Consider the following 17249-nt stretch of genomic DNA (forward strand, 5'->3'; position numbering starts at 1 on the left):
CATTTCTGGATTAGCTATGGAGAACAGCAGTTTCAGACTTTTTTGTTTTGAAACCCCCTTATATGCTTAAAAATTATTGAGAACCCCTCACATTCTTGTGGTTTATTTCCTTCTGCATTTACCACATTCAAAATTAAAATGTATTCATATTATTATGGAAATGGTTTTGATCCTGAGGGCCCCCTGAAGGGGTCTCGAGAACCATCCCCAAGAGTTGCCCTTTAAGGACCCCAATGTAGGAAATCCTTGGTGAGGAGATTCTTCTTGAGCAGCCATCCTGCAAGTTGGTCATGGAGACTTTCCTGGGACCCTGAGAGATTAAGTGATTTGACTAGGGTCTCCCGGCCAGGATAGGTAAGAGATGGGATTTGAACCCAGGTTTTCTTGACTCAGACCAGCTCACTCTGGCACTTAGTAGGTCCTTTATGAATGTTGGCTGAATTGGGCCCCAGGGCCTGGTAGGAACTTATGGTCATAGAGGCTGTGGGAGAATTAGCCTTGCAAATCTCCCCTGCTGCCTCTTCCCAGGAGAGCTGAGGCCTCACCCCAGAGGAGTGCGACCAGCATGACTGGTTCCTTGTTTTGCAAATGCTTGGCAAGGATTCCCCAAACGTGTTGCAAGACGGCAGCAATCCAAGGGAACGCTAATCTGACCAGTCTCCCGCGGGGTGCCCTCAGACTTGGGGCATGGCGTTCAGTTCGCGGGGCAGGGGCCACAGGGCCACAGATATGCACCGTAGCATCACTGCTTCTTTATTTTAAACCACGTTACCCTTTCCCATAGTGCTCGAGTTAGGAAGTCACCAAAGTCGACGTTTTTAATGACTCGATGCCAGTCACCAGCCTCAGTTTCCTTGTGTGTACAGATAATTTCCTAAATACCTTCCAGCTTTGGTAGTCTCTGTTCTATCCCTGCAGGTGACCTGTTGACTTAGAAAAACACAAACAAACGTTACCTACGTTGTATTATAGGGGTGCCTAGATGGTGCAGCACATAGAACACCATGCCTAGAGTCTAGAAGACAAGTTCAAGTTTGACCTAACACTTACTAGCTGTGTGACCCTAGGCAAGTCGGTTCACCCCAGTTGCCTCAGTTTCCTCATCTGTAAAATGAGCTGGAGAAGGAACTAGTGAACCACTCCAGTATCTCTGCCACAAAAACCCCCAATGGGGTCACAAAGAGTCAGACATGACGGAAACGACTGAACAGCAGCAGTATATTTTGCTGTTGGCCAATTACATTTTAGTCTGATTTAGGCTGCTCCGGGGAGTTTTGCCGGCCACTGCTGGCCACTGGACCTTGAGTTTGACACCTGTGCTAGGGTCCTTCCCAGACCTTATATTCTGTGTTCTAAGGGTTTTTCCAGCTCTGATGTTCCGTGATCACTACAATCATTGCAGATGAGGCTGCATATAACTCCCTGAGATGTGAGGACAATTTGAAAAACTGCTCCAAATCCCAAATGAACAATTTCAGAGGCTCCCTAGGAGACTTACAACCTGGGGTCATTCTGAACCTGTGCCCTCTCATGTGCCCTCTCATGATCTCTGTAGATGCCCCCAAACGGCCCACGTGGTTTTTGATTTAGCTTTCCCTTAAATGGCACTAGATATTCCTCCCACCACAAAGTGTCTCCTAACCCTGTGTGGCAGGGACGGCTGCAGTATTGGGGCAAGGGGCAGGGAATATTAAGAATTGGACTGTCTGCAGAGTAATCTCAACATCACTTATGTGTCCCACAGCATCCCTCCTCCTCCTTTCCAGAGAGCACTTAGAGGTCTGAATGTGAGAGCCTTGTCCAGTGATTAATGGGTGGGTGTGTTGCTGAAGGAACGGAATCACGTCAGTTGACATTCTTGCTACAAAGAAATAAGGAATTTGCCACTCAAGAGAAAGATGGCTCACCGGTCGTCCTTGGAGTGAGGATCATAGGAGTTGGGGGAATCAGGTTTATTCTCTATCCAAAGACAAGAAACATTTCCTGGGATATCTAGCTGGTCATCTCATAGTGCATAATAATGACAAGTATTTGCCAAAACACCACCAATGAAAGTTACACACCAACCTAGGGCCACAGAGCAATTGAATTTCACTCAAAGCCATCTAAAAATTTCTAGCCTTGCCACAGATTTGACTTAGGATCATGTCTTTAAAATTGAAAAGGGATTGAGTCCTGGGCCCATCTTCCTGAGTTCAAATCCAGCCTCAGACATTTACTCTCAGTGTGACTGTGGGCAAGTCACCTAACAACCCTGTTTGCCTCAGTTTCCTTATCTGTAAAATGATTTGGAGAAGGAAATGGCAAACCCGCATCTTTGCCAAGAAAACTCCACGTGGGGTCACAAAGACTAAGATATGACTGGAGAATGACTGAAAATATATTTTATTTTGTTAAATATTTCCAAATTATATACATTGGGTTTTGGGTTTTTTTTTTCTTTTTGGTGAGGCAATTGGGGTTAAGTGACTTGCCCAGGGTCACACGGCTAGAAAGTTTCAAGTGTCTGAGGCCACATTTGAACTCAGGTCCTCCTGACTCTATAATCTGGCTCAGCTCTGCACTCTGGGGTGTTGTCTGCAATAATAGTTGTGTTTGACACCTCTCTGGTATAGTGGATAGAACCCTTGACTTAAAGTTAGGAAGATCTGAGTTCAAATCCTGTTTCCGACAACCACTAGTATTTCCCTTCCTGCTGCCTTCACCCGAAATCTAGCTCTGTCAAGGCTGGGAAGTTGCAGAGGCTGGTCTCAGGTGAATGTCAGGAAAAACTCCCTAAAAGGGCTGTCCCCAAGTGGAATGGGAGGCCTAGGTAGGTGGCAGGAGGGCATCCCCCCAAGGCTAACCACTCATTTAATCTGGTTTGGATGGATGTTGGACTGAATGACCTTCAAGGTCACTGTCAACTCCATGAGTTTGGGTCTCTGCCATAACCCCCTGTGCACTGCTACAATGTCACAGGGGCCATGTCCCATCCACCCTGGCTTGACTCTCCACCAATGCCTGGCCCAGTGCTCATCTTGACATCTAGAATGGACCTGAGGTCAAAGAAAGAACTGAGTTCAAATTCTTCCTTAGGCACTTACTAGCTATGTTACCCTAGGCAAGTCACTTAACCTCTGTTTTGCTCATCTGTAAAATGAGGATAATAATAGCACCTGCCTTCCAAGGTCATTGTGAGGATCAAATGAAATCATACATGTCAATCCTTTTGTAAACATTAAAGCACTATGTAGATATTAGCTTAAACTATTAGGTGTGTTCATAGTACTTAAAGCAATGACCTTCTAATTGTTTTACTGTTAACTAGCACTATTAATTTAAGAGAAATAAACAATAGAGATAATAAATAATAATTCTTACAGCAACATAATTATTGATATCCTCAAATTATTGTTAAATGTTAGTTGCTTTGAAATGATGGATATCGAGTAGAAGCAGTTAAAAAGGGGGAATGCGCCTCCTAGGTTAGTGCCTAACACCCCCAAGAAGTATTCAGCCTGCGGCAATTTGGAACCAAGGAAGGAAAGGCTGACATTCTCTTCACGGACTATCGGATTTGTCTCCAACACGAAGGAAGAGTTATTAGCAAGCCATGGGGCCAACCTGGAGGAGGATGAAGGAACCTGGAAGAAATCTAACCTGATTCCATGCTGCAGAGTCCCCGGGGCAAATAAAAACAACCCTCATTTCCCCCTACCCCAAACACAGTCAATGACTGTTTACCCAGATGAACCAGTCCACCCTTCAGGCTGTCATTGGATTTAATCTAGGAGTATTGACACTTGGGAGGAGGGGAGGATAAAAGTGAATACATGTAAACACCAGGTAATTTAAGCAAAGAGACTGCGCTCACCCCTGGGGTGGTATCAGGAAAGGCTTCCCGAATGAGAGGGCCTGTGATCTGAGCCTTGGAGCATGGAGGGAAGCTAGGGATTCTAAGCTTTTAGCACAGGGTACGAGTAGCCAGGGGGTGGGATGAGGCAGCTGTGAATGGTTTCCTTCCATCAGCCCTGCATCCTTAGATTGGGAGCTCCCTGAGGGCAGGGACCATGTTTTTTACCTTTCTCTGCCTGGCACACAGTAGGTGCTTCATAAATACTCGTTGACTGACTTGACTCTGCACTAGTTCATACAAGTCTTCTCACGTTGCCTCAACCATCCTTTTCATTATCTCTTATGGCATAATGATATTCCATTTCATCTATATATCATAATTTATTTAACCATCCTCCAGCTGATCGGCCCTCCTTAGTTTCATAGAACCACTCTCTTCAAGAGAGGTGCTCAAGGACCACCTTTACATGAAGCCTTTATTGATTCCTTCAAGTGCTGCTGTCCTTCCTCCCAAATTGCCTTTGAAATAATTGATTCTCTTTATAATTATTTTGCATAAACATGTCTAGCCTTGATTTCTCTCCTTTTAGAATATAAGTTAGTACAGAGTGGGAGTTTCAGTCACTGTATTTGTATCTTCCTTGCCCAGCACGATAAAAGCTTACCTGGCCAATTGAGTGATAAAAAAGTGCTGGTTACCTTTGTACTTAGAGATCCCTTCTTCTTTCTCTGATCTCCTTGAGATCCATGCCTAGCAGAGACATAATTTAGTTATTTGGGGGATATGGACTAGATTGCTTTCCAGAATGGTTGGCCCACTTCACAGCTCCACTAACAGTGCATTAGTGTGCCTGCCCTCCGATAGCCCCGTCAACAAGTGTCTTTTTCTGTTTTATGAGCATGACTATTTCAAAGGCATGCAGATAGGAACCTTAGTCTCCTCCTCTATAGAATGACGCTTTCTCAAGTCCTTCCTGGTGCTAATATTAGGTGAGTCAACAAAGACCTGCGCAAAATAATGCTGCTCTAACAATCTGTGATCCAATGATTAACTTTTATAACCAGGTTCCCAGGCAAAGCAAGGAGCTGGGGGCAGGGTGGGAGGAGGGGGGAGGATGCATTTTTTTGTTTCTACAGACTGACCAACCTTCACCAAAACTACTTTTGGCCAATAATGTAACTTATTTCAAAGCTTTTGCTGCCTCCAATGTTTAAACATGATTGAGATAATGTTAATACGTGGTTTTCTAAGTCAATATGTGGCCTGCCAGGATCCTTATGTATGGTTTAGTGGCCTCCCATTTCTATCTGAGTTGGATACCCCTGCACTACACCAGTGTGCCCATGAAAGGTGTAGACCAGAGAGTAGGGCAGAAGGGATGCTGAGCCCCCACCAGCCAGCTCACCAACAAGACAGCCAGCTCAGCATAGCATTGCTCTGGGAGCTGTCCACCCTCCAGCCTCCACTTCCTCCTCTGTTCAGGTGCCTGAGCTAACAGAACCCGCTGGTCAAGAATAACTAATAATAAGGGCTCCCATTTCTGCTGCCTTTCCATCCTTTCCCTCATTCCACCCTCCCATCCGCTCTAGGAGGGGGCTAGGATAAGAACATTTCCCCCATTTTATTGATGAGGAAACAGGCTCAGAGAGAAATCAAATCAAGTCAACCAACATGTATTAAGCACCTATGATGTGCCGAGACTTACTCAGGGTCATGCAGCCAGTCAATATCAGCATCAGAACTGGAACTAAGGTTTCCTATTACAAGTTCAAGGCTTTTGTCACTGTGTCATCTCAATGAATGAATGGGGCATTTTTATCCCCATTTCATCGATGAGCTGACGGGTGTGACCCAACACATTGCTAGACTGTGAGCTACTTGAAGGCAGGTTAGGAAAATGAATTTGGAGCCAGGAAGGCTGGGGCTCAAATCCTGTCTCAGACACTTCCTGGCTATGTGACCCCAGGCAAGTCACTTACCTCTGTCTGCCTTAGTTTCTTTTTCTGACAGTCAACCAATAAACATGTATTAAGTATCTACTATGTGCCAGGCCATGTGCTTAGCTCTAGGATACAAAAAAAGTAAGGAGACAGCCCCCTTCCCTCAAGGAGCTCAGTCTAATGAGAAAGAACTAGGTACAAAGTACATATGAGATCAACTGGAGATAATCACAGAGGGAGGGTACTCTTCCTAAGGGGGCTTGGGAAAGGCTACATGTGGGAAGTGGGATTTTAGAAGGAGCTTGAAGGAAGACAGGAGGCAGAGATGAGGAGGGAAAGCATTCTAGATACAGGGGACAACCAGGGGAAATGCCAGGTGTCTGGGAGATAGAGTGTCACACATTAAGAACAAGAAGGAGGTCAGTGTCTAGGTTTAAGCATTTTGGCTTATCCTTCATTCTGGAAGAGGACTCTGACACCAGGAAGATAATGCTATGACTTGCAAGTAAATTGGATTTGAGGGAGGGAGGGCTGTGCAAAGTCACCAGCCTCACTTTCTCCTCTGGAGCCATCTGGGTCCAGTGGCCAGATATAGATCAGGATGCCTGGAGACTGCCTAGCAGGCTTAAGAGTGAATAGGGAGGGGAGAGAGGGAAGGGAGTTACAGTGTAAGAAGGCTGTAAAGGTTGGGGAGGGGGCAGATTATGAAGGCATCTGAATGCCAAACACAGGGCTTTATATTTGATCCTGGAGTGAGGTGATGGAGGCTTGGAATGGTGGCAGTGTCAAAGGAGAGATGGGGCATATTCAAGATATGTTACAAAGGCAAAATTGATAGATATTGGCAACAGATTGGATATGGAGGGGGAGAGAGAGTAAGAAGTCAGAATGATACCTAGGTTTCAAGCTTAGGTGACTGGTACCCTCAACAATAACAAGAAAATTCAGAAGAGGGAAGAGTTGGAGTCAGGAGGAAGATATTGAGTTCAGTTTTGGACATGCTGACTTTAAGATGTCTGTTAAGTTTAAGGACATCTCCACTTTGGACATCGAGTCTGAGATGTCCAATGGGCAGTTGAAGATGTGAGACTGGAGGTCAGCAGAGAAGTTAAGGCTTGATAAATAGGTTTGAGAATCATCTATATAGAAAAGATAATTGATTTCATGGGAGCTGATGAGATCACCACATGAAATAGTAATTGAAGGTGAAGAGAAGAGAATCAGAGACAGAGCTCTGTGAGACACCTGTGGTTAGTAGGCATGACCTGGATGAAGATCCAGAAAAAGAAACACTGAAAAAGAGTGGTCAGACAGGTTGGAGGAGAACCAGGAAAGAGAGAAGAGAGTCTCAAGGAGAAGAGGGTGATCAACAATGTTTAGTGCTGCAGAGAGGTCAAGGAGGACAAGAAGAGACAAAAGGTAATTAGGTTTGGCACTGAAAAGATCATTGGTTCCCTGGTGGGGGCAGTTTTGGTTGAATGATGAGGTCAGAAGCCAGACTGTAGAGAGTTTAGGAGAAAGTGAGAGAAAAGGAAGTGGAGACACCTACTGTAGACGACCTTCTCAAGGGTTTGGCCACAAAGGACAGAAGAGACATAGGGTGCTCCTTAGTGGGGATGGAAAAATCAAGTGAGTTTCTCAAGGATGGGGAAGACATGGGCATGTTTGTAGACCATAGGGAAGCAGCCAGCAGACAAAGAGAGATCAAAGAGCCATGAGAATGGAATGATAAAGGCGATCAGCTGGAGAAGATGGGATAGAATGGGATCATTTGTGCACGTACAGTGATTTGCCTTGGCAAGGAGAAGTATGGCCTTGTGTTATGATACAATGGTGAAGGAGAACAAAGTGTCAGACGAGATCTGGGAGATTTGAGTTGAAAAGGGGAAAAGAAGGAGGTCATGGTGAATAGCCTTATTTTTTCGGTAAAGTATGAGGAAGCATCTCAGCTGAAATGGTCGCGGGAGAGGGAGCCGTGAGGATTTTGAAGAGGGAGGAGGTGTGGAAGAGCCACTGTGGAGAGAGGGCTACTGAGTCAATGAAAGAGGAGTACATGGATTGCTGAGCAGTAGTGAGGGCCCAGTTGAGGTGGTGAAACATCAATTTGTAGCAGACCCAGTCAGCATGGTTTTAGGGTCTAGTTTCAATCAACAGCAAGTGTGTGGGAGCACAGGCAGCAGCAGATGGTGGGAGTGGTCCAGAGTTGAGACTTTATAGGTCCGTCTGCAACATGATAAGGGAAAGAGACTCAAGTGAAGAGAATAATGTGTCGTCAAAATGGGGAAGGGAGAAGAGCACAGCTAGCGCAAGGGTGATGGCCTTGGAAACAATTGAGGGGTCAAGGGATTAGAGGTCATGATGTGGATGAAGAACAGGGTTTGGGGTTACGGGCTGGGAGAGAGGTGGAATGACAATGGATTGTGATCAGATACGGGAATTTGGGGTGACGATGAGCTCAAACTTATGATCATCATTGTGTTTGGTTGAGGTGGGATGGAGAAAGATCCATGGGAATTTAGAAGTTTGAGGAGCTGGAGTTTAGGCTGTTTGAAGTATCATAATATATATATATATATATATATATATATTGAAGTCCCCAGCTTGAAGGCAAGAGCCAGAGAAACGAGAAAGACTAAGAAAGAAGGGCCGTTTCCTGGAGGACGGCAAACAATAGCTACCAGAATTTTAAGGTGACTCTCCAAAGAGCAGAAGTTACCGGGCGGGATAGAGATGGCGGTGATAGGAAGACCTGCAAGTGACAATGGACAGCAAGGTGTAAATGAGTGTTGGGCTCAGCGGCTTCCAAGATCCCATTCATCTCTGTAACTGGTGCTCCCATTCTGTGTCTTATTGAAATGTTATGCCTCTCCCAGTGCCTAGCAGGGTTCTCTTCACACAGTGAGCACTTTCGTATGTTTCTTGACTAAAGGAGTACACTCTTACCAGACAAGAAAACATGGTAGAATTCCCATGATATTGGTAAAATTAGCATCTTTCCTTCTACTGTCTAGTGATGATCACAAAGAGTCATCATTGTGGCTTCATCTAGAACAAGGTCATGACCAAGTCACTTTATTTCCATTTCTTGCTTGGGGTCACTAGACCAGCCCATCAGAGGAATGTTGACAGAGACAGCTTACCTATGCAGTCCCTATCCTGGAGCCCATTGCTATGGAACTCTCTTCTTATTGGTGGAGATGAAGTCCCTGCCCTGTAGAGGGATGGGGCAGCATTGGGAAAGGCAGAAATCTCCAGCCTTTACCAGTCCCCTTTGCGACACTTTTGGGACTATTGGAGTGATGGTCTTTTTCAGGACTCTTCAGGCAGTGAGTTGCTTTGGGTACTTCTGGCTTCCAGTTTCAAGAAACATGAAAGAAGCCAGCCCCACTTCAGAATGCTGAAAGAAAAGATGGGGAAGACATGAGAGGAGCCAGTTATCCCCATCACGTACCCATCTCCAGCATACTGCACTAGACACTGCAGAGAATTTCCCTGCAGATGAGGTCTTGAGTGAGATCAGAGACAATCTCTCTTGCTTGAACTGAGTTGTCTTATTGCCAATGGGAGAGTTCCTTCACTCTTTATTGTCTGTTATATAATTTCTTAAACTTAATTTCTATTTTGCTATGATGTGAATAAATGGGTATTTTTACTATTCACTATGGGTGTTCATTGGTTCATTGTGGAACTGTGTTCATTGTGGGGAAAAGGTCAATCCCTGCATATAGAGCCTGGGGTCCTCCTTCCCCCCCAAATGACAAAATGATCACAAGTCAAACGGAACCCAATTATATCTCCTACACTAATGATCTTTGAGGGAACAGATAGCTATACCTCTAGGCTAGTATCCCCTCTCTCTGAGGAGAGCAGAATCACCTCTGGCCTCCACCTCCTGTTTCCCTTCCTGGCAGGAATGAAAGGTGGGGGGAGAAGAGGCTAGAGATGATTATTCTGCCTTCCTTGAAGCCACACAACAGGCCCCCTTGCCACAGGTGGCTTTCTCTCTACATATGGGACCCACTCTTCTATTACATGTTGGGGTTCCTCTTCTTCTCCACCTCCATTTTAACAAAGGCTTTGTCGAAGCCCCAAGTGCTCATCTTAAAGACAGGAGAGCTAGACCCCAGTGACAGAATCAGAGCATGTATTAAAATTCTGTTCTCTTCAGACTTCAGTGCCCTGGAGGAAAGTCCCCATCGCCCTCCCCTTGCTATAGCACTGGCTTCTTCATTTGTAAAAGTATTTGAACGAGGACACATGATGAAACATGCTACCTACCTCTGGACAGAGAGGGGAAGAACTCAGAATGTAGACTGAGATTTTCTTTTTTGGACACGGACAATGTAGAATTTTTTTCTTTGATTCTATCTGTTTATGATAGGGGCTTTGTTTTTCTTTCTAAGTGGGAGAGGGGACTTGGGACAGAGAAAAGTTGGACTTTTAATGATTGAAAATATAAAATTTAATGAAATTGGCTAGCTATTTTGTCAAAAAGAAAATTTCTGAGTCCTTGTTCTTCTACCCTGATGAGATGACAAATGTGCACGGACTGCTTCCGATACCTGGAAGCTGGTGTACAGATGGAATGGAGTAGCACCTTGGGTGAGGGCCCTGAACTCCTTACAAAGAGGATCTGAGATAGAATTACAGCCAGGCAGTGATTACCAATGACCTGCTTGAGTTCCTGTTGCCTGTTGGCCAACACGGAAGGTAATTAGGCCACCATCTGCTCCCTGAGAGAGCCCCAGGTGCATGTGTCAGAAAACAAACATCTCAGGGTTGGCCACTGAAGGGCGCCGGCCCGACTCAGAAATTGCTTACGTTTCAGCTTGAATACAAAAAAGCAGGTTCTGAAGTAACAAGAATTGGAAAGCCCCTCACATCATGGCAGGCTGTTACGGACGCTAAGGAGGAAAAAAAAGGAGTCTTTTTTTAACAGAAACTAAGTCAGATGGAAGACTGGCCTTCCATAGAGAAAGAGGTCTTCTGGTTTAAAAAAAAACAGAACAAAACAAAACAATCTTCCTTTGGTAAACTGTGGAAATCAGAGAAGTTGAATAGGATCAAAATAAGCCATGGCCATCAGGGCAAGTAAGAAGGCAAAGTGACTGGGCAAGAAGTGAGCTCTTTGTCTCTGGAGGTATCCAACCATAGCCTGGCAGGATGGTGTAGTACAAACAATGCTGAATTTGGAGCTAGTTCAATTTTAGGTTCATAACTTGTATGACCTTCGATGAGTTTCTCCCCTAATATGGGCTCAGTTTCCTTATCTGTTATAATAACAATAGCTGATATTTATTAGAGCACTTTGTTGTTATTTGGGACAATAACAATTTTGATCCCCTAATTAATTAGTATTAATTAATTAGTATTCGGTTTATTTTTATGATGGGTATCAGTGATTGTATTAGTGAATTAAGCAGAATAGGATTAGGTTTATGTTACTTATGTATGTTAATGCTGTTAGGGTAAAAGTTATGAACGATTAATCCACCATTTATTGATGATTAAAATATTTATATATCAGCTAGATTCATACTGTTAGTGAGAAATGAAATGAAGTTCATTTGCTGGTACCATACCCTTCACCCCTATGGATCACTACTGTCCACTCCCTTGTGACCTTTGCTCCAAACCCACAACTTCCTTGGACCCTAGGATACTGATGGTCAGACGTTAGGGTCTTATGAATTATAGAAGGCCCAGAGATGCCCCTGATGAGATGACCAGGAGTTGACGACCTGTGGAAAGCGTGTTGACAAAGGGGTTATGATTGATGGACGTTACCTTTAGTCAGCCATAAGATTTCCCCACTTCTGGAACTGACCATTCAGTGAATTATAATACCTCCTTCTATTTTTAGTGCTCTGCTAAGTGTATAAAAGTAGCTAGCAACCAAAGAGGGGGTCCCTGATTGGGAGGAAGATCTTGGATCCATTTAATTAGGGACCCCCAGACCACTTAATAAATTGATTAATTGTGTTTAGAGTTCTCAGTGATTTTTGTTACATATTGGAATTTGGTGCCCACATGTTGTTCAGATCTGTGATTCCATTCATGTAAAGAACTCTCTGTATGGAAGTGCCATCCACCAAAGCAGGCCAACAAGCAAACATTTATTAAGTACCTACTATGTACTAGGAATTAGGGATACAAAGATAAAAATGAGCCTGTCTCTGCCTTCAAGATTTATATTTGATTAGAGTCTCTCTGTAATGATATAGTGTTTGAGAGTGGAGAGGGCAAGTGAAGTGATTGTCACAGGGTGAGACTATGCCAGAGGTAGGATTTGAACCCAGCTCTAAGTCATTCCCAACTCTAGGGCCAGCCCACTAGACAACATCTGACTGTTCGTGATTTGTACAGGTTGCTGTGTCTTGTAGTAGAACAGCAAAATGATCAAAAGATAGAATAGTTTGCAAAAGAAGAAATTCAAACTATTAACAGCTGTATGAAAGAATGTCCTCAATGGTTAGTAATAAGAGAAATAAAAATTAAAATAACTGCAAGGTTTTGCCTCAAACCCATTAGATTGTCAAAGAGGGCAGAATATAAAAATGGTGAATGCTGGAGGGGCTGTGGGATGATAGGTACAGTAGAGCACTAGTGGCTGGGCTGTGAATTTTGATGCAGTTATTCTGGGAAACAATGTGGGATTGGACTATAAGTCATCGAACAGTATATACCCTCTGATCCAGTAAATACACTATTGTTCAGTCACATACTCCAGTGCCAGAGGATACTCACAAGGTCTAAGCTTCTTCCTTTGTAAAGCAAAGGCATTGGACTAGACGTTGAAGGTCCCTCCCAGCACTAAGAACCTGAGTGGGAGGGGACAGAGAAAATCACTGTTAAGTTAGAAAACTAAAGGGCTTTAATGTAAGAAGGAAGGGCATGGGGAAGGTAAATTGAGGTGGTCAACAAGAGCATTTAAGGGAGAAATCTTTTAATTAGAAAGAGTAAATAAACCAACCCCATTCAGCCTTGGACGCAGCTGTCTGACCAGATCCGTAATGGGAATAACAGGTGGCAGCCAGGTGAGGTGCTGAGCCATTTGGAGCAAGAGGAGGTGACCCAAGGTTTCTGGGGAAATGGTCCCTGATAGAAGGGAAGGCAGATTAGGGGAAGGGCTATTCAGAATGGGGGGGGGGTGAGGTGGGGAGAAAATTTGGAACTCAAGATCTTGAGGAAGTGAATGTTGAAAACTATGAATAAATAAATTGAGAATTTTAAAAATGGTCTCATGACTGAGGGCAGTCATCACAGGGTTTTATAATCATCATAGGAATCAGGATTGCAGGAGACTTTGATCTGGGCGGACTTTTGAGGCCATCTAGCCAAACCCTCTCACTGTTACAGATGGGGAAACTGAGGTCCAGTGAAGTGATGAGACTTGCCCAAGGAATGCTCTTGCTTGGCATAATTACACACTGTACTCAGTTCTACAGGGAGTTGTAAGGAAGAGAAGAGACAGTCTCTGCCTTGAATGACCCATCTGTCCTCCCAGGGGAGAACACTCCCTTATGAGGTAATCACTGTGCAAGCTAACCCAGGATTCAGCATGTAAGCTCCCCTCCTTTAGATTGTGAGCTCCTTGAGGGCAGGGGCTGTCTTTTGCCTCCTTTTGCATCACCAGCACTTAGCACAGTGACTGGCACATAGTAGGTACTTAATAAATGCTGATTGATTATTGATTTTGTCACAGAAGGTGAGTCTTGGTTCTCTAGAGCCACAGCAGTTCTAGTAGTCTCTACCAAGCCAGGAAGTGCAGGCCTGAGGAAATGATTGTTGACAGAGAGAGAGAGAGAGAGAGAGAGAGAGAGAGAGAGAGAGAGAGAGAGAGAGAGAGAATAGAAAAGAGAAAAGAAGAGAAGTGAAGAGAAGAGGAAAGGAGAAAAGAAGAGAGGAGAAAAGAGGAGAAGACGAAAGGAGAGGAGAAGAGGCTAGGAGAAGAGAAGAGGAGAAGAAGAAAGGAGAGGAGAGGAGGTAGAGGGGAGAGAGAGAGAAAGGAGAGGAAAGACGAGAGGGGAGAGAGAGGGGGAAGGAAGGAAGCAAGCAAGGAAGGAAGGAAGGAAGGAAGGAAGAAAGAGAAAGGAAGAAAGGAAAAAAGGGAAAGAAAGAAAAGAGGACTATTAAACCATCTTTTTAAAATTCCTAGAAGGAATCTCTAACAAGTAGGAGAGCTCTAAAAGCTATATGTTGAATTTGTTTATACTTAAATATATATATATTTATGTGTTTTGTTGTTGTTGTTCAGTCATTTCAGTGGTGCCCAACTCTTCATGACCCTATTTTGGGGTCTTCTTGGCAAAGATACTGGAGTGCTTTGCCATTTCCTTCTCCAGCTCATTTTACAGATGAGGAAACTGAGGCAAACAGGGTGAAGTGACTGGCCCATCATCACACAGCTAATAAGTGTCTGAGACTGGATTTGAACTGAGGGAGATGAGTCTTCCTGTCTCCAGGCCCAGCACTCTATCTACTGCACTACCCAGACACCTACATTTATTTGTTACATCTCCTTATTTATGTGTTTATTATATAGCGTTTTTTTTTAAAGCAAGCTGTACATAAAAGAGAACTACAGTTCCATGTGTGATCCTCTGTCAACTATGTACGTGGAAATGCTAATTTCATTTGGTGTTCATTAAGTTCAGAATAAAAAAAAAACCTTAATGTTTGCTGATTGGTTGATTATGCCCACTGTCACCCTGAACCCTTCCCTCTGCCCCGCCCCCGTCTTCTCTTCTCAAGGCTGAGCATCTGCAGTTCCTTTGACCCATCCTTAACAAGACCCTTCAAGATCACAGTTGTCAACCTCCTTTGAAGCTAGCTTATCAATGTCTCTCTTCGCATGTGGTGCCCAGAACTGAGCCCTGCACTTTCTGAGCCATCTGAGCAGCTCGTATTTTGTTACAGATCTCTTTTCCTCTCCTCTCACCTGTAAAATAAGGATAATACTCCCGTGGTACCTACTCCACAGGATTGTTGTGAGGATCAGTGGGATAATGGCCAAGGGCATGCTCAGGTATGACCCAGGAGAAAGCAGATAAGCTCCTACTTCCTTTTCTGTCTCCTTGACAAGGTATAAATTCCCTAGAGAAGTTTCCTCCTCTTGGCTCCTTCCTGATTGCCCAACAGATGAAGTCATTTTCTTTTTCTTTAATTTTTATTTTTTACTACAACCTTGAATCACGAATGAATGAACGTGAACGAACAATTGTGAATAAACCCAAACATTTCAATATCCAAAGAAGAACAAAAAAGAGGGTTATATGTAAAACCATGAACTTACGTGCATTTTTTAAAAGTGCATATTACATTTAACAAAGTAGCAACAAAATTGCCCTTCTTTTTGCCTTTCTTTGTATCCCTAGCACTGAGCACAGTGCCTAGCTAGCACGTAGTATGTGCTTTTAAAAAATGCTTGTTGTGCATGGCTAATATGGAAATATGTTTTACATGATTTCACATGTAGAATTGATATCATGTTTCTTGCCTTCTCACTGGGCAGGAGGGAAGAAGGGAATGTAGAACTCAAAAATTTTTTAAAGTGAAGGTTTAAAATTTTTTTACATGTAATTGAAAAATATTTAATGAAATAAATAAAAATATGTAAACAAAAATGCTTGTGGAAGGCAGATTCAAGATGAAGGAAAGTCAGCATTTTTGCCTAGCTCTCCCAACACACCTCTTCCACAATAGCCTAGAAAATGTACCCTAGTGAATTCTGGTTGGTAAACCCAAGAAAAATTAGTAGCAATGCGAGCATTCTAGTGCCCAGAGATAGATAAGAAAGCCCCAGGGAAGGAAGCCATGGGACAGAATGAGATCCCAAGGGACTCCTGAACTAACTCTAGGAACAGGAATGGGTACCACCTGGTGGCTCGGTCACCCATTACCCAGTTTCAGGTCATAGATCCAGGTCAGAGAGGAGTGATCAGGACTCAAAACTGGGCCATAGCTATATACTGAGCTCAAAACAAATTCCAGAAACTTAACTGTGTGGTTCTGAACATGAAGGAAAGCAATGACTCAGTTCTAGCCTTTAGCACATAAGTCTTCAGTGTAATAACCAGGGCAGGAGACCAAGGCCAAAGGGGAGCTAGCAATTTTGTAGCTCTGACCCTGCAGAACCTCCCAATAGGCTCACAGTGACTGAGTCCAATAGTACTCTCCTGAAACTCAACCACATACAAAGTGACAGACCCAAACCTGGGTCAGACCAGAGCTCAGACCAGGAGGATGGTGAACAGATCTCTCCCAAGATCACACTACTTCAGAAGCACTGAAAACTTGTAGACCTCCAGACCAAGCTGTAAAAAACAGCAGAAAGATATAAAAAAACAATCTCAGGCCAGACATTCTCCCACAGAGATAAGCAGAGCCCAACCCTAACACAAAGTCCATAGTCAAGGAGTAGGCTGGAAAAATGAACAAACAAAAAAAATGAACCCAACCATGAAGAGCTATTATGGTGACAGGGAAGCTCAACACACAGGCAGAAGAAGACGATGACTTGAAAACATCTACAAGCCAAGTCTCAAAGGAAAAAAATTCAGGTTGCACACAAGCCCAATAAGAACTCCTATAAGAGTTAAAGCAAGACCTAAAGAAAGAGATTTTTTAAAAGAGCAAAAATTATCTTTAAAAATAAATAAGAGCTGTAGAGGAAAAATGAGGAAAGAAATGAGGGCTATTAAGTAAGTTATGAAGAAAGATGAGGAGTTCAGTAAAAGAGGTACAAAACTTCACTGAAGAAAACAACTTAAAAATGATCATTGGCCAAATAGAATTGAATGACTCCGACACATCAAGAAATATAAAACAAAGTCAAGAAGACAAAAAAATAGAAGAAAATAGGAAATGTCTGAAAAACAGCTGACTTGGAAAATAGATTGAGGTGAGCTAATTTAAGAAGTATTGGACTACCTGAAAGCCATGAACAACAATAACAAAGAGCCAAGACATCATATTTCAAGAAATTAGAAAGGAAAACTGCCCAGATCCGATATCTTAGAACCTGAGTGAGGACAAGGTAGAAATCAAAAGAATTCACCAATCACTTTCTGAAAGAAACTCCAAGATGAAAACTCCCAGGAATATTGTTGACAAAATTCAGCACTGAGATCAAGAGGAAAATGCTGCAAACAGCCAGATAGAAAGAATTCAAGTACCTTGGAGTTACAGTCAGGATCACATAAGATTTAGCAGCCACTTCTATGAAGAAATGGAGGGCTTGGAATATGGTATTCCAGAAGGCAAAGGAGCTAAGATTACAACCAAGAACAATCTGCCAAGCAAAACTCAGTGTAATACTACAGGTTAAAAAAAAAGATATTTAATGAAATAGAGGACTTTCAGACATTCCAAAAGAAAAGACTAGAGCTAAACAAAGCATCTGATGTTCAAATACAAAACTCAAGAGAAGCATAAAAAAGTAAACATGAGTGAAAAAATTGTTAGGGACT

This window comes from Phascolarctos cinereus, unplaced genomic scaffold (assembly GCF_003287225.1).
Source record: "Phascolarctos cinereus isolate Bilbo 61053 unplaced genomic scaffold, phaCin_HiC Scaffold_1;HRSCAF=81, whole genome shotgun sequence".
Classification (NCBI taxonomy): domain Eukaryota; kingdom Metazoa; phylum Chordata; class Mammalia; order Diprotodontia; family Phascolarctidae; genus Phascolarctos; species Phascolarctos cinereus.